Raw genomic sequence first — 18852 nt, forward strand, 5'->3', positions numbered from 1 at the left:
GGATTCATGTGGATATAGTTTCACATTCTTCTTAAACAATCAGCTGAGAATTTATAGATTTAGGCAGATAACTTTGAAAAATGAATATGGAAATGAAAAGACCTCATATATATCGAATGGTTACTCATATGGGAGAAGATAGATTGTGTTATGGGAAGCAGTGATTAAGGTAACTATCTCAAGAGACACCTAGAAATATATAGGCAATTCAGGGGAATTACAGTCAATGTGGCATTTAACCCCACTTAGAATAGCTAGAATTTATGATACCAGTAATGATGACTGTTGGAAATGCAACTCAGTTACAGCATATTTAATTCACTATTTGTGGAACTGCCCTGAAGCAAAAACAATACCAGCAGGAAATGGTATCTAATATATGAAGCATGTTGAAACACCCTGTTCAGCTAGACTCAAAATGACTCCTGTTAACTTATTTGAAAGACACAGTCCTTAAAGGCAGGGAGAAACTGTTGTTTAATATAATTCTATTCTAATATTATATGAAGTGCTACATAATATAATACAGTGGTACCTCAGGTTATGAACTTAATTCGTTCTGGAGGTCCGTTCTTAACCCGAAACCGTTCTTAACCTGAGGCGTGCTTTCGCTAATGGGGCCTCCTGCTACCACCGCTGCACGATTTTCATTCTCATCCTGGGGCAAAGTTCGCAACCTGGAGCAACTACTTCCGGGTTAGCAGAGTTTGTAACCCAAAGGGTTTGTAACCTGAGGTACCACTGTACTGTATTTTTACTACGAGGGGCGGTAACATTTGGATTCTCTGCCCCTAGCGCCAACATTTCTTAAGCCATCTCTGCATGCAAGAGGTTCTATCAATGTTGCTGGGATAGAGTCCTAATGATATTTTTCTTCCCCTGGCCTCGTCAGTTTTGGCAGCTGCTTCCAAAGGTTTTTGACTTGTTTCCAGTGTTATTTCTACTCAGAATAGATCAGTTGAAATTAATGGACATGGCTAACTTAAGCCCAATTAACTTCAGTGGAGCTACTCTGCATAGAATGAGCACTGGATACAACCCTACTTGCTTCTAATGTGAGGGCCAAGTGGGCTCTTTACCAGCCAAGCATTATTTCATTTTTTGCTCTGGCTGTCCAGGTCACAGGCCTTTCACTTATCCCTTGCTTAGCACAAAGGTAGCTATCATTCCATCTAGTTCCCAATGAGAGATTGTTGGGTGGCTGCAGTTTCCCAGTCCACAAAATTGCCCATCTGATATGAACTCCTAAGCCTTGAGATGATATATATGAGGCTGACTGTCACCGACAGCAATCATAATGTAAAGCCTTCTGCTCCAAGTACCATGGCAGATGAGAAATAAAAGCCAGGAAGATGCAAGCATGCTTAAAAGTACCCACTAGGTGGCACTCATGTTCTATTAACACTGCATCGCTGGGCTATCACTGGCTCAACTTGAGTCATGAAAGACCCAATTGACTGCTGGTTTAACAGCCAGCGCAACACTCTTATATGCAAAGTGACAGGAATGTTTCAGGATGACTGATACTGTCAGGAGCTCTGGACTATTTTGCCACCAAAACTAAATTGTGCATTTTCCACTTGATTACTGGATGGTAGTAGAAAGGCAGTGGAGTGGATAGAGGCCATTTAGACTGGCAGGACCCCTAGAAAATGCTGACAAAGGTGGGCAAATGGATAGCAGGATTCTTGGGGTTCCCAAGCTATGGAATAGCAGCTGTGGCATAAGCCAGGCCCCCAAATGTGGATTTTATGCAAAATTGCAGTGACATGAGTAGCACTTGCATACTAATATTTGGTTGGAAAACTGGGATGAGGAGCTGTCCATGACTCCAATCTTTCCAGGCAAATCCACCTGAGCAGTCCTACTTATCTGCTCCTCCTAAAACCTATCATGCTCTGCTGCCCCTTCACATCAATTCTCACACACCCCAGCTTCCCACTATTGCCCTGTATGCTCCTGGCATGGTATTCAATGCTGGTCCTGTGCAGAATAGCCCTAGTGATGTTAAGAGACAAGGATAACATGGGCTTATTGAGTTCAATGGGTCTACTTTGAGTAGGGACTTGAATCCAACCCACACACTCTGCCCACCTTCTTTCACTCTCCTCCAGTTGCTCAGATCCTCACATGTTATGCTACAGACTGATTTACCAATTTCCCCTCCTCTTCTGACCTTCTTCACAGTCCTACTGAAAAGTCTTCACAAGCTCTTCCCTTGCCATGAGCCCTCCAGATAATGAACTTCACAACCCTGCTTGGTTGAAGCTCTTTCCTTTTATGCAGCCATCTTTGTAAACAGCACATTGCCACTGAATACTACTTGAGTCGAATAGGAGGGATCTGTCCACCAGTGGATAGATTGTGAAAGCTCCTTTCTCCTCCAGAGCTTTGTACTTGCCCAGCCAGGCCATTGTACAGAGGAAAACTCAAATAGGGCATTCAATACCTTCCTTCTGTCCTGGGTCATTAATCCTGTGGAGTGTGAGCCAAACTTCCAGCACTTAAAATCAAATAAAATAGGGCATTCAGCTTCTTCCTCCAAGCAGTTAACCAATGGGTCTGTTCTCTCAGGCTATCCTTGAGCAGGTTGACTGTCATAATATGTATAATAGTTGGGGGGTGGAATTTAAGGGTGTTTTATTTTGTTGAGTTAGTCAGTGTGTTACAGTATTTTTTTTCTATATGATGTACAGATGCCTAAATGATATTTCTGGTAGGCACATTTTTATACATGTAACAATACACTGCTGAAAATAAAGGAGGCTTGCAGGAATAGGAGAAAAACCCCAGTTAGTTGGGGGAAAGTTGGGGGAAAATCAGGGCTCTTATAGAAAATGAGTTGGGGTTTGGCTTTCTTTCTTCTTCTTTTCCCCTCATGGCATTTCTTGGCATCCACTCAGCTGGGCAGGCTTTTTAAAAATCAAAGAGCCCCAAGGAGGTTTTTATATGTTTCTTTATTATCCCATTGTTGAGGAAGAGGGCAGAAGGAGAGAGAGTGAGACATGATTTAGCAATTGACGTTTGTTTAATAGGTAATGTCTTAATGGAGAAATAAAACCAAATTGTATTGAAATGAGAGGGGCCTGCTTTTTATTTTTGTGCCCCCTCTTGTACAGCTGTCAGCCAATCAGATGCAAAAATAATAATAATAATAATAGTGGGATATCAGAAACAATGGGGTTTTTAATGCCAAAGCAAACTGGGAAATACATGACATCCTATTTCAGTATTTTATCAGCTCTCTGTTCCAAGACAATGTGAGAACCTTTTTCTCAGCTGCTTCCTAATAAGTCTGCAGTAAAATAATTGTTAAGTCCATCAAGCTATTTATTAATAATAATGTTTATTATTTATTAATGACTTCTTCTACTGTTAGTGAACTGTGCCCAATTTAATTTTGATGCCGTCTTTTGTAAAGGTTTTAACAGGCAATCCACAAAAGGGCATCAGTTTTTGTGTTTTGTTATTTAGTGTGAGAAAAAGGCCATCAAAATCACAAACCATTATTCTCTTTCTTGGATTGAAGCGCTAAAGTGCTTTTATCGGGAACAAAATCCTCCTCTGTCCCAGTCTAAAATTCACAAAGCAGTTGGGAGTTGCTGGTGTTTTCATGTACACTTGGCTTGCCCCAAATAGTCACAAATTGCAGGGCTGTATAAATCACAACAAACTGAATTTGGATCTTCCACATCACGAGAAGCTCACAAGCGTCATTATCTAGTTCGTCATGACATTACAGATCCTTGGTGACATTACAGATTCTGCACTGTGATTATCACTGGAAAGTATAAGCAGCAGCGGAAACAGGACACTGACAATTATGGGTGGCAAGTGTTTTATTAATGGGGGAGAGAGTCACACAATGACCATAATAGCAGATAAGATGGTTGGATGACTGGCTTTCCATATCAGCAAAAGCTTACTTGGCATTTTAGGCAGCTGAGTAATCCTGAGAAATTCACTCCTTGAAAAACGGGTTGAAAGAAATTCTATATTAGATGTGCACAACTTTTAACTTGCCAAGCAGAACACACCTCAGTAGCCTTGAAGGTGACGTGTCAGATAACCCACTGACCAACTCTTGACTTTGCTTTTACAGTCCCAAGCAGCCAGGAGATGTATGGCGCATCTGGTGTGGCATCCATTGCTGGTATTTGGCCTGCTGGATCTCAGGCAGCGCAGGCCTGATATAAGCAGTGACGGATCTGAAAGGACATATCTAATAGTTCCCCATTTTGATGCAAGAGTCCAGTTTTCTAGTAACACTGGCTTCTCCCAAATTGTCATTATGCCTATCACACAGAAACCAAATAATTTTATACTGGGAGAAGCTTCCCACCCACCTACTCTACAAGCCAGATTCTATATTGGCTTTGATTGTACTACTTTGGTAGCGCTGACTGATGCTTTTACTTCCATAAACTCCTATGATGCTTTTTATGATTAGCAGACTAGAATTATTTTGAAAAGAGATTTTAGCCTTGTACTGAGCACCTGTGCCAATATCCTGTTTTCGCCTCTGCCCCCAGCCTAACATTGAAGTTTACAGTGAAATTATATTCCCTCCTATCCAAACACAAGCCAGAATGGGAAAGCCGCGGAGCCACCAGATACCTTTCTAGTTTTACCTCATGCTTGCAAGGTAAACACCAGGAAGTTACCAGAACTCCACAAGCTTATTAACTTTCATATCCAAAACAAGAGACAATAAAGCTGGCATCGCAGGATCCTTTCTTACTATTGTTCTTGTTTTGTTTGTTAATGATCATGAGGTGAGGTGAGCTTCTTGGATTAAGGAGCAAGAGTGACCTTTGAAGTCTGGTACCTGTTCATTTCTACCACATCAGCCTCAAAGTAGAACAAAAAGCTACATGCAGCATTCTCCTCTCCCCAGCAGCATTCAGTACTCTGTGTTAGGATGTCATTGTGTGCATTTCACTAAGCCTTCACATCATTGATGGGTGGAAAGCAGAGGAAACCAGGAACATTGTGGCATCTCACCAGCAAATGGAGAGGGTCCTTTTTTGGCAACATACCTGCATTCCATGAATTGTGCAGCTTCACTTTCAAGGCTCATGTGGATCTGGCAGGAATGAATGGCTGCAATGGCGTCAGAGTTACTTCTTGCTCTTCAATTCTGCCATCAGTAGATAGCCGATGAGACTTCAGGCTGTATGTAAACTGATGATAGGTGCACGTTTTATGCAAAAGAGCTCGCCAGTGAGGGAAGTCATCTCAAGTGCCGGACAATCTTGTCAAATCCAATCAATCACCATAAAACATTCTTGGCTTCACTTTTTTAAAAAACAGACAAGTTCAAGATTGATAAACCTGGTAGCACACGACAGGAAACAGAAGTAACCTCGTTTCACATTGCTGGCCGACAGCAATGGTGGCACTGATTGGCTGACAACCGGGGTGGTTTGGTGAGTGGCTTGGTAGAGAACTGGAGCCATACAAATTGACGGGAAGCAATGTGTGTTTGTGTGTAGAGATACAGATAAATACACAAAGCACCAGGATGGTTGGATTCTCTTTCTATCTCTGTCATGGAGCAACTTTCTGGGTTAGTACGCAAACTTCTCATGGCCTCAGTTTGCCCACCTATTGTACAGTGGTGATAATAATGCTTCCCTACCTCACAAGGGGATGGTGTGAGGCTTTCAAAATCAGGGCCTTGAACGTGTTAAATAAAGCGGCATTGCACAAGATGTCTCCGTTGATGTCACGGGCAGAAAGTTCATCAGTCTGTGTAAACGTAGTTCAGACTGATCCCCTAATGCTAGGATAGCCTTTGATTAGAGGTGCTACTACTGACACGCAAAGTATTATTACCACCATTGGCAAACTGAGCCACTGCTCCAGCCAGCCTCCCTGTGAAGTATTTCCTGTCCCCTCGCCTACCGCCACTCCCCCAAACCAGAAGCGGTTTCTTTTGTACAATTGGAATTTGGAGAGTTGTGTATTCATTTTTAATTCTAGAGCTCTTAGCTGTATCTTGTTCAGGTATCTCTTCTTCCTGTGATGATAACCATCTAACATAGTGTGTGCAAACAGAAAAAAGGTGAAAAAAAAAAAATATGACTACACTGTAGACAACTTCTTTCCTAGCAGTGAAGGTGGCAGTCCAGCTAGACTCAGCTGTCACCTCCTTCCTATTGTGTTTGGAGATGTTTAAAACTCATGGAGCAGACATATTTTATAATAAAACCTGATAAAACACACCAAAAAAGGATGGGTAAAATATTACTACTACTGCTACTACTATTACTACTAAGCCAGTGTGATTTCATCATCACTGATGTCTACGAGGTAGGAACGTTTTCTTTGCAGAACCATATTTTTGGAGAACCAGGCCCCTTGTTTTGTAGAGGAGGCCTCCTGGTCTAAATAATAAAGGATAGTAAAATAAGACAACACTTGGCTTTCTCTTTCTGTCATTAAAAAGGGAGTGGGGGAGAAGAATATCATCCTTATGGTTTCCAGAAGGTTAGGTGGGCAACACACTCATTGCTAGGTAGTTCCACATGTGTCATACACCTCTACTGGATATTCCCAAAGAAGGCACAATTCTAACAGCCTGCACACCCAAGACCATTGTGAACATCCAATAAAATAAATATAAAAACATTTGTGGCTGGGTGTTCCCCTGACCCCCAGCCCTCCTGCCAACACTGGAACACTCATCCAGAATATCTTGCTTAAGAGCAACAAGCCCTTGCAGAAAGTCTGCAGCTGTAGAGGCTGAAACAAGCTTCTTAGTATACATAGAGAAACTGGCTCTCCCTCTTAGAGTGGGGGGAAAATGTACTTGTCCTTTCACAATGATGACCTGTAATTCAGGGGATTTTGTTCCTTGCCAGAACTAGGGATGGATGGATCTGTCTGTTTCGAGTTCCTGTCACTTTCATTCATAAATCCAGTCAATCCCATTTCTGCATTAACCTGTGGGTCAGTGGCTTTTTGTTTTTAATCACATTTTAAATACTTTCAGATGTATTTTCTCACATTCTCTAAACAGATATACCTTAAAATTCATATTTCTAAACATATTTAAGGCTGAAATGTGGTCCTTGGGAGGATCTCAGGGGCAATACAGTGGGGTGGGGATATTATAATTATTATTACAGTATTATTTATACCCCGCCCATCTGGCTGGGTTTCCCCAGCCACTCTGGGCAGCTCTCAACAGAATATTAAAAACACAATAGAACATCAAACATTAAAAACTTCCCTAAACAGGGCTGGCTTCAGATTTTTTCTAAAAGTCAGATTTCCTTGACATCTGATGGGAGGGCGTTCCACAGGGTGGGCACCACTACCAAGAAGGTCCTCTATGTGGTTCCCTGTAGCTTCACTTCTCGCAGTGAGGGAACTGCCAGAAGACTGAACGATGGGGGTGGAGCTGAACGATGGGGGTGGAGACGCTCCTTCAAGTATACTAGGCCAAGGCCATTTAGGGCTTTAAAGGTCAGCACCAACTCTTTGAATTGTGCTCGGAAACATACTGGGAGCCAATGTAAGTCTTTCAGGACCGGTGTTATATGGTCTCGGTGGCCACTCCCAGTCACCAGTCTAGCTGCCACAATCTGGATTATCTCCCTCTTAAGTGAACAAATATAGAAATCCATCCCTGGAGAGGGAGATCCAACCTCATAAGCTGCCTCAGATCTGTGATCTATGGTTGGATCTACAACTTTTGGGGGCACCAACATCAGAGCGGGGGAAAGGAGGTGTTTCAGTCACAGCAGGTAGAATCAGCCAGCCCTGGAACTGGCAATGGTTTAGTTTATTATTCTCTCATTTGAATCCATGCTGTGAAACTTAAAAATAACTTCCAAAATACATACAAAAAAGAATGCCCTATCACTACTGTCCACTTTTCCAGTAGGAGCCCAGCACGACCCAAGAAAAAGTGGATTCTCTGTCTTCTCCCTTCCCTACCCTCTGCTTTGCCCATGCATTAAATGTATTCTTAATATATGAAACGTATTTTTAAATAATTTTGCTGAGGATTCCATCACAAAATTTGCTGAAGTGCACAATTCCAAAGGAGCTCTACAGTCCAATCTGCACATCAGTCTGGGAGGCATGGCTCAAGTCAGTTCATATCAGATTTCAGAAATAATTCATTTCTCAAGCATCCATAGACAGAACTATGGATGGGGAAAAATCTGTTTGCATTTTAATGATAAACAACCTAATTCACCCTTCTTAAGTTAATACTTGAATCTCTTAATTTTGCACTGCAGTTTCCCAACCAATGGGTACAAAAATGTATATATTAGGAGAAATTCACATTATAATGCTGATAGATTTTCTTGCTTGCTTTTTTAAAAAAAACAAAAATCACAAATTGCTGCAGAAATAGGAAGAACACAATTTAAGATCGGGAAAATGAGAAACTGAGAGAAACCAAAGTTAACAGATTTGTGCATCTCCAGCCCCAACTGACCTGTTGGTTAAAAAATAAGGGTGGATTAGAAGGAAATTCCTGGGTAAAACAGGGGCTTTTCCACATTCAGTCTCACACTCATACAATTTCCATAGCCATCTTAGTCAAGTGATACTCAGCAGCTGTGTCCAGCCCACGCTGTGGAGTTTGCAACTTCTGCAGAACAGATCTACTTTAGGGGCTGGTTATTTGATGATCACAGCCCAGCCAGAGGTGTTTGGGTGACCAGATCCTTCAGAACACAAAAGGAATGTTGCCACAGGAGCAAAACAGTTCTGCTTCTGGGCATGCATGTTAGGGGAAATGGGGTGACCAATTCAAGGTCAAACTCCACAGTCTCTCCCTTCCTTTCCCCTTCCTGTCACTCACCTGCATTGCAAACCCCGCTCGCACTTCACACAAACCTACACATACTAAATATTTGCAAAGTAAACTTCGCTCTCAAACATGTAACTGAACTGAACTTTACTCATGAAAGCTTCTCAAGCTTTTGGCTGACGCTGGGGCCTTCTCTGATTTAAGCTCTTGCTGGGGCGATCCTTCAGTTGCGGACAAGAGGAGCAGACTGAAATGACAGGATCTTCCAAGAAAAATGCCCTCCCCCTTTAGTGTCATTAGCACAAGACACAATAATGTGTTGTGGTGTCCAGAACAGATGAACATTTCCTAAGGGGTGGTCTTTAAAACAATGCAGTTGTTTTAAGCAGACTCAACATGTGGTTAATCACCCAGAAATGTGACCCAAAGCCATGTGCTTTATGGAGCACAGGTGGAATATATAGAACAATGTGTTAGGAAGAAGAGAAGTACAGCTATTGTTGATAGATGAGAAGCCAGTGAAGAGGATGACAAGGTAATTATGCTTTATTATGACATCTGTGCAGCACATGTTAAGCCAAAATTAATCTGCTCCGACAGCTTCTATGAGAAAGGTAAAATATCAGGAGAGTCTTCTAACAAAGCACAGGTGAATGAAAACTTACTGTGCCTCCATGAGCAATGGAAAGAGCCCTAGAGAGAAAGGGGCACAGGGGCTTCCATTGGGTGGATAGGTGCCATTTATTTCGAGAACTTCCTTTCCTTTCCTATGCCTCCCTCAGTATCTCTAACCCCATATGCCTGTTGCAACCAGCTTGCATTTACCTTGCCTGTTCTCCTTTAGCAGAAGCTGACAATAGAAGACGGGGTGGTGTCCCCAAAAGAAAAGCATTCAGAGTAGGTAGGTAAGGCTGCAATACTATGCTCCCTTATCTGGGACTGAGCCTTAATGCACTCAGTAGGCTTTGCTTCTGGGGAAATGTGTAGGATTGTGCTGCAGGAAACTTTATGTAAATATGGATTCAGGTGCCGAATTTGGAGGTGCTGACTGCAGGGTCCGAGAGTATTTCTCAGCAGAATTGCAGGCCAGATCCAGGAGAGTGGGCAAGGGGGGAAAGAGGCAACAAAAGGAGTTGGTGCCAGCAAGTTTGCCGGCTGACCACATGCTTCAGAGCAGAAAGGACCAAGGAGGAAAAGAATAGTCTAAAATATTTCTCTCTTAACCCAGCCAGAGTTGGGCAGACTGGTTACTTAATCACAGGTGAAGTGAAACAGCATCCTGATGGCAACAAGATTTGACTTATAGCTTGCATTAAGAATGTTTGAGAATATGAAACCAATAGTTCATATTCCAGCTGAATATCTCCAGGGGTCTCATTATGTTCATATAGATAGATTCTCCCCCATGCTTATTTTAAAACCTGAATTCCTGAAACTCTGCAGATATGAACTGAAAATATCAGCGTGTACCTGCCAATAACAGAAGATATCTGTTTATTTTTATTGAACAGCAGTTTCCTTGCAATCTTGCTTTTTTATTTTAAAGGGAATTATTAAGGTTGGGGAAAATTAACCCTATTATAGCACCATAGGTCTAAAAGCCAATGTCATGCTTTTTTTCTGGTATGAAAGAATACATGTGTAGAGAAAACCATGAAAATGTTACAATGGATGGTGGGAAATGTCCTCCTTTTCCATCTAGCCTATCACATTTACGTTCACTAACAGCTTATTACCTCTGCACATTGATCATAAGAGCAGAATACGGTTGGTATAATCCTCAAAAGCATAGCTAAGTAATAATGCTCACGTTTCGGTGACAGCATGTCACAGATTCAAGCCTTGGCATTGCCAGTTAAAAGGATTTAAGGTAGTGGGGCTGAGAAAGACAACTGCTTGAGATCTGGAAAAGCCAAAACCACTGCTGGATGAAGCAGTGACCCAACTCAGAAGAAGACTGCTTTACATGGGCTTTAAAGAAGTCCTATGGCACCGGCTAGAATGGTGAATCTGAAATAACAGTCCTGCCACTGGAGGATTCACTATGATGACTGACCCTTCTCAACTGCAGTCTATGGAACAGACTCCTTTGCCCACCGTTTGGCATCAATGAAGTGGACGATTAGCTGGAATAAGACTGAGAAATATGAAAGACTTAGCAGTCACAGATGTGTTAATGTAACTGTGGTGAACCTATGACTGTATACTTTAACAAAAGGTTCCTTAAGGCTCTTCTTTTCGAATGTAAGTCTTGGGGCATTGGAATGTAAGTCTTTGAAAGATATCTTCTTTTTGCTTGTAAAATCTCTCTTGAAGTCTCCAGGTTGTAACTACTGATACACCTGATATGAAAAATCTAAACTGTAAGGCTGTGTGCACACACCATGTTCATGCTGCCCACACAATATTGTACTCATCCAACTAACAGCCTGCACTTTGACCTGCTTGATTCAGATTTTCCTGAAAGAGCTGGGGAAAAGATCAAAGGAAAAGAAAGATCCAACATAAAATCGAATCACTCAAATGTGGATGAACTGAACTGTGTGGAGGGAGAGGGAGAGAGCACGAGCGTGGTGATGTTTTCCTGGGTGCCATCTATTATTTCCATTGGTGAGATGCTCCTCAGTGGGTTGCTGGTAGGGCCAGCCACAATACGCCTACATTTTTTTTTTAAGTGTTAACCCATTGTTTTGTGCAAGTCTGATTTATTGAAAACTTGTATTCTGCCCCCTGCAAAAAATGGCCATGTGCATAGGCAAACAAACACCACAATGGACCTCAGGTCTCTGAAACTCAGGGAGAGGAAAGGGGACAAAAACACAGTGTGAAAGCATGCCATCAGGCACCTTGCAGCAGTATGGATGGGAAAACATTGAGGTACAACTTCAAATGAAAGCACCCTTGTGTGGACAAATGTGTAAAAAAAAAAGTCGACATGGAAAAATAAGATCCATGTTGACTATGAGCTAGAACATCTGCATACCTTCCCTGAAGAAGCAAGAGTATTTTTCTACAGGGAAACCTGACTTTTTGAATGTGTTTGACCAGTGATTATAGTAGGAAAATTGGGTGCAGGAGGGGTGATGCAAACTATCACACCACAACATGTAACAATGCTCAATTGCTCATCTCCATTTTGCCCAACTCCAGCTTGGCTGGGAAAGTTGTCTGCTTGGGAAACAGGAGAGCAAAAAAAAAAGTCAAGAACAGACAATTCTGGCTAAATGAGACAGTGAATCAATTCAGGATATTGCCGAAATCTTATGAAGCTTAATGTAGACATTTGTGGATCACTATGGCAATACATCCTAAACCAACTACCCAATGTCACCTCCAGATAAAAGATAGGATGCCTCTACTTTGAACCTCCAAGTTAGATGAGCCTTTGAAACAGAACTGCAAGAGGCTTACGCGCCTTTCTCTGATAGCTGGGCACAGATGGTCCACTGACTTCAACAGAGCTGTGGCATCTGAAAGATGTTCCTGTTTATATTCCTTCCTTGCAAAGAGCCATCATGGTCATTTTGTATCATTATATTATATTTAGCATAGCTTAAAATACTCAATTCACTTTACAATGCCAACTTCCCCCTCCTAAAAAAAGGGTTTTCTTGAAAAGAGGAGTATACCTTCCTCTCTTTCCATCATCTTGGTAGTCTTGTTTACCCAAAACCCTTCCAAACCATGCTTTTTCTCAAAGACTTCCTTTCTACTTGGTAGCCTTGGGAGCGCAGTCAGAAAGCACAGATGGAAACAGATGCATTGATACTAAAACAAGATACAAAGCATATCATGCCAGTAATCAAAGAACATTTCCCTGTTTCATTATTATTATTATTTACAATAAAGCCAGCGCTGATGGTTCAAGATGTTCAGATACACAACCAGTTTAAGATTGGTAAGATCTGAATCCCACAATCTGACAGTAGCAAAGCTATCTATGATCTAACTAATCAGAGTTCCTTTTGGGCTTGGGTACATGATCAGTTATCCTGGAACAAAGCCTGCTGAAGTCTATCTAGACTTCAGTCTTCTGCTGCATGTGTTTTTAAAAAACAAGTTCATGAGGTAAAATGCATACCCTTTACGTTCATCTCAGAATTAGGATAATAAGTACAAGGGTGATCACGTGATAGAAGAGAGGCCAGATCTAGCCACCAAAGCAATTCTATGGGACCCATGGCAGCCCTATCCAAGGAGTGGAGAAAATGGCCCCCCGTTTCACTCAGAAAGAAAACAACATAGCTCTCAAAAGTTGCAAGAGACAAGTTATGCCCCACACTTTAACACATACTCTATCTCTTTGGGTTTTGTATGCAGCACACTCTCAACTATACCTAAGCACACATACCTTGTCATTGTAAGAGTCTTAAACATAATTATAAAGCCTGACCTTTAGTGAGCATGCATAGCTGAGGTGTCATATCTTCATGGCTCCCCCTGAGGTATTACTACACAAAACAGAATGGGAAGAGGGGTACACCCAGTACTATTTTTCTAGAAAAAGAAGTGCTGGAGCTCACCATGAACGCCTCCCTTGTTCTATTAGAATGGCAACGGCACCAACCTGAGAGGTGCCGGAACTAAGTTCTGGCGCGTTCTAGCTGGAAAAAAAGTCATGGGTAGACCCTGTAGGGACAGCGGAAACATGGCTCAGTCAAACACAGTACAGAGCAGGGGTACAAGAGCACAAAGGAAAGCCAGGGGGGAAATAACAATACTTTTAACAGTGGCTGGATGGCCCAGCTCTGAGACAAAGAATATACTGAGGAGGCCACTCTGTGCAGTACAACACCTAGTCATGCATGATCATGAAGGTGTAACAATCTTTGACAGAATTTAGTAGTAGGAGGGACAAGATAGGGGATTGAAAAAGAAAAGAGATAATATTGCTGAAAGAGAGAGAAAAGAGGGTGGGCATAATGACAGCAAAAGTGAGTCATCCTGGAATGAGATGTGGAGACTCCAACATGGATTCCTACAGACTTCTACATGAGCTACTTAGTCACGTTAACATCCAGTACAGTGCATTCCAAAGGTTCACACAAGCTAGAGGAAAAGATCTGTGCTGCCAAAACAATGCCGTGTCAAGACAACAAAGATCAAAACCCGGGACTCTCAAAGAGCCACAACTAAGTGCGAATTCTACTGAATAAACACAGCAGAAGTGCTGCCAACTTCAGATTTTATAATAAGCTTCCCAATATGTGCTTTTCATTCCAATGCCTCACCAGCTGGAATGTGCATGATTTTGAAAGTTTCTTTAAGCTTGGGGGTGGAGAAAAAGCACGCAAAAACTATGAAAAATACTGGGGAGAAGAAGAAGAGGAGGAAGAGGAAGGGCGAGAGCGGGAGATCTAAAAATAAAGTGAACCTAGGGATGCAAAAGCCAGGAAGTGTTGTTTTAGCATTCTCCCACTGATTAAAAAAAATAAATTACACAAACTCCTAACAGAGCCGGGGGAGGGCTTGACTGCCCTGTTTCTGGCTTAATAACTCTTGAATGCTAGGCACAGATAACATGAACTTGAGAGTTCAAGGCCCTGTGAATTCTGCAATTCCCAGTATTCCCACAGAATAAAAAGCACTTCAGTACCTGCAAGGCATCAAGCAATGGGAACCAGTATTTTGCAGTTAGCAAGAGGGATTGGGTAATCTCTAGCAGCTGCATCAATATTTCTGGATACAAAGAAAATGCCTCTGTGAAAGAACAAGCCTGGAAAAACAGTTCATGAATAAATCTTCCCTAAAATGCCCAAACCAACTAATTTAAAATGAAAACATTTCTCTAGTCGCTCACAACATTGTTTGGCCACAGCTTCTCACAAGGACTCAGTGGTACCTCCATCCCAAACAAAGAACTCCAGATCCCAAGGCAATATAAAACAATAGCTTTGTTTGTAACCAAGCAATGTTATTCTACAACCTGAAATGCAAGTCCGCACTGGAGCACTTTTGTGGAGCCTTTGAAATTGCCTCTACTTACTGCTGCACAGCAAGGCTGAAGAGGCTCTCAAGGTCATTAAAGGAATAGTAACTGTATCAATTAAAATGGATATAGCACTGTCAAAATGTCAAAAGCACTTGTCATGCATTAATTTTTATTTACATGTGCTTTATTATTCTTTATCACTACTGTAAGCACTTTGTGCATTGGGGGAATAAACAATAAATATATTCATTATTATATTATATTCATCATGATATAATTTTTATTATGGTCTTGAAAAATAGGGGTAGTGCTATTTCCCCCCCTGTTATTAAGCTAAGAGAACGTAACTTGCCTGCTTCTGGCCACCTAGTGATTTCGCCCAATTCCTAGCTCTCTGGCTACCACGTCACCCCAACTCTCAACCCAGCTCTCTGAATAATCCAGCTCTGACATTCACCCTGCCAAGAATACCTGCTGCCAGGGCTGAACAGTTTTTGCCTTATGAGCAAAGTTGGGTGTAGTTCAAAGTTGCGTGTAGTTACCCTGGGCATTTCTTGGAAAGATGGCATACAAGTTTTATCTTTTTAATTTCTTCAATTTAGGGAGCTGGGTGAGAGGTGAAATGATGGTAATTATGTCCAGCATGACTGACGTAATAAAGGCTGGAGGATCATGTGACTTGGACAGAATTTGACACTCTGAGCACACTCCGTACTATCAGGCTCACTGTCTTCAGGTCTCCTGGATTTATTTATCCAAATTTAGACACTCAAGTGAATCCTTGCCTTAAACTCTATTGCAGCCTTTTCTTTTAAGATCAGCTCAGAATTAATACTTAACAATTTCTACGTTAGGTGGCTATGTTTTCTGTGGGTAAGCCCCTCAAAAGTAGCACAGATATGTCAACTGGTACAAAACATCACTTCTCACTTTCTGAAGGTCACAAGAAGAATATGACACCCATGATAGACCATCAGCACTGGCTCTTTACTGCCTTACTGGCTAAATTTAGGCTGCAGTCCTATATACACTTTCCAGGGAGTAAGTTCCACTGAATTCAAGTGGGGTTTATTTCCAGGTAGGCATGTGCAGGATCACACTGTTAATGTGTTGGGACTTATGAAACCCTAAACAAACTGGGCCAAACATACCTGACCAACGGCCTCCATCCCTCTGCTTCATTGTAAGCTCCAATAATATTTGGAAGCACCCTCTCAAGTTTAACATTCACAGCACTCACAGAGAGGTGTTCTTAGTGGTTGCCCTTTGTCTGTGGAACACCCCTGAAGACTTAAGGGAGTCTGAGCAAGCATCCTCTCAAAGCAGTGTAAAACATTTTGATTTCACTTGGCTTTGAGTGGCCAGGGACAGTAAACAACAATGGTTTCAAAAACTGTACATGGGTTAAAGGGTTTAATATTTTTAAGTGCCTCAAGTGCACACTAGCCATTAAGTCTCGAACTGCCATCATTCTTTCATTCATTCATTCATTCACTTTTTACCAATGATCCAGATCAGAGGTCAGCAAACTTTTTCAGCCGGGGTGTCCGGTCCACTGTCCCTCAGACCTTGTGGGGGGCTGGACTATATTTTGAGGGGGGGGGGGAAATAATGAACGAATTCCTATGCCCCACAAATAACCCAGAGATGCATTTTAAATAAAAGCACACATTCTACTCATGTAAAAACACCAGGCAGGCCCCACAAATAACCCAGAGATGCATTTTACATAAAAGGACACATTCTACTCATGTAAAAACACGCTGATTCCCGGACTGTCTGCGGGCTGGATTGAGAAGGTGATTGGGCCAGATCCGTCCCCCGGGCCTTAGTTTGCCCACCCATGATCCAGATGATACATTCTACTTCTCTTGTGTTGTCTGTTTCCTCCAGACCTGATTTGTGGTTCTCTTCATTTAGAAAAAGGATAATAAAAGAACTTAACACTAGCTTTCTTTCAGCAAGCACAGCTCTATTGAGACTTCTCACACCACTGTGCTTTTAATTAGAAACTTCTTCCTTGCAGCTTTTGCCTCTAATTGCTTACTGTTCAGTATGGTCTGGGCATTATTGATTCATTTGCCCTTTAATTAAATCAGTTCCTGCTCCCCACCAGTGGGCATTTTAGATACTGTTTTCCTCCCCTTAATATTTCTTTTACGTTTTTAATTGCAAAACAGCTCTATTTCAGAAAGAAAGAAAGAAAGGAAGGAAGGAAGGAAGGAAGGAAGGAAGGAAGGAAGGAAGGAAGGAAGGAAGGAAGGAAGAAGACAGATATTAAAGTCCCCAAGCCTGTTGGAGGAAAGGCACTGACTGATTAAAGAGTCATTCATCAGCAAAGCCAAGGCTCATAAAAAAAACCATAAAGCAACTGGAGATTTAAACTACAAAGTGGAAGCTTCTAATTAAAGTCACATGGGATCTTTGCATAATAGGACTTACTTCTGAGTAAATATCTTAGATATTTGGGATGTCATCATAGGGATGGGCATTGCAATTAATATAGTTAGTACCAGGTATAATTACCACTTTAATTCTGTTTCCAGCTAATTTCAGAAAGGCAGTACTTCAGCACCTTTAAATAAAACTAATATGGATGTAACCAAACATACAAATAAACCCCAATCACATTTAGTCATCAGAATATCATCCTTTTCTTGCCATTTTGCTGTACTATAAATACTCAGTTCTTCTTCACTGTATGGACCACACCACACCATTGGTAAAGCTGTTGCACTTTTCCCCATTGCACCTTCCCATAGCCCTTACGGCTTGGCTCCAAGGATAACTTTGTCAAAGGTGGACTGTCCTTAATACCAAAGGGGATGTGTGACGTATGACATTAAGGACTTATTTCAAGACTTTTAGAATACTGTATAACATCCTAGAAAGGAAAATTATTAGCTAAAAGGACGTAACATTGAAATCAAGCTAACAACAGGGCCTTTCATTCTCAAAAGTCATCTGTGCCACACAAACACTTCCCATCAGATGTTGTGATGGGGGTAATTCAGCACTGCAGGCTTGTTAGTAATTATTTCTCAGCGAGAATAATCAAAGGTGTTACCCCAATAAAAACAAGACAACTGCTGAGGCTCTTAATGAGAAACAAAAAAGTTTAGGAAACACTGACCTAATTGGAATAGAATGCATAAAGCTCAAACTGGTTCCTGCCAACTCTGCAGTTCGCCAACACACTATGCAAACCAAGAGTTCAGGCAGAAGCCTATTCACACAATCAGCATGCTGCAGTTAACTGTACGATGTTAAAAATGGAAGTGAATTCTGACAATAATTGCCAGTAGTTCAGTGGAGTTCAATTGTAAACAACACCATATTAGCTGTCAGGTGGAAATTCTGCACATGACATTCCCAGGTGTGTAACCACAGATCTAGGGTAATGGATTTATTTAAAGGTGCGGGTTAGGATGATCATGTGGCTGAACTGATAAAGAGTGTGAAAACATTTTGTATGAATCACCTCTCTGAAACCAACCCCAAAGTGACACAGATATTTTGCATTCAGTCTCTTTGCACAACATTCCGCAGAAGAGGAATCCTTCCCCCACTCCATCAGAAACTTCAAAACTGGGTGTGGGGGCGGTATATAGGGAAAGAAAAGAGATGGCATAAGTAGCACAATGTTTTGTGGCAGTCAGCCAATGGAAGAGAAATAAACTGTAATAAAATTAGAAGCATAGCATAAACACCCATTGCTTCTTTGAAATTCATTCCAAGACAAAGATGTTAACTTTGGCAATGCTTGGATAGCCATGCCATGCCAACAGAGATATCAAGATTGAGGCTGAACATAGTGGAATTGGTCCAGAGAGGGACTGAAGACAGCTGACGAAGAGGTGTGTGCTGGAGGAGAGAGGAAGGGAAAAAACAGTGGAGAGCAATGGAGGGGAGGAGAACAGCGGGAGGGGGTCAGAAGCAAAGAGGTATCAGGGAGACAGAAAGAGAAGTGCAAAAAAGAGTGGAGTGCTGAAACAGGCAGAGGAAAAAGACGTTTATATACATGTATATCTCAACATGAATGCCTGAGAACATTGCTTCCTTTCACCAGGTGTTATAATTTTGTTTACAATACTATTTAAAAATAGCCCCTGATGCCGCCCAAGAGCTTTGGTCTCCTGCTTTT

The 18852-nt window shown here is 41.7% G+C and overlaps 1 long non-coding RNA gene across 1 annotated transcript; it reads right to left on the reverse strand.

The window, feature by feature from the left end:
• Positions 1–443: 443 nt before the first annotated feature.
• On the reverse strand, positions 444–7382 carry LOC309381039. The gene is made up of 2 exons (XR_014173273.1): positions 731–7382; positions 444–686 (listed from the first exon to the last, which is right to left on the reverse strand). It is a non-coding gene; the product is annotated as an uncharacterized lncRNA (long non-coding RNA).
• Between the last annotated feature and the right edge of the window lie 11470 nt (positions 7383–18852).

This window comes from Podarcis melisellensis, assembly GCF_964234715.1.
Source record: "Podarcis melisellensis genome assembly, chromosome: 1".
In the NCBI taxonomy this organism is placed as follows: domain Eukaryota; kingdom Metazoa; phylum Chordata; class Lepidosauria; order Squamata; family Lacertidae; genus Podarcis; species Podarcis melisellensis.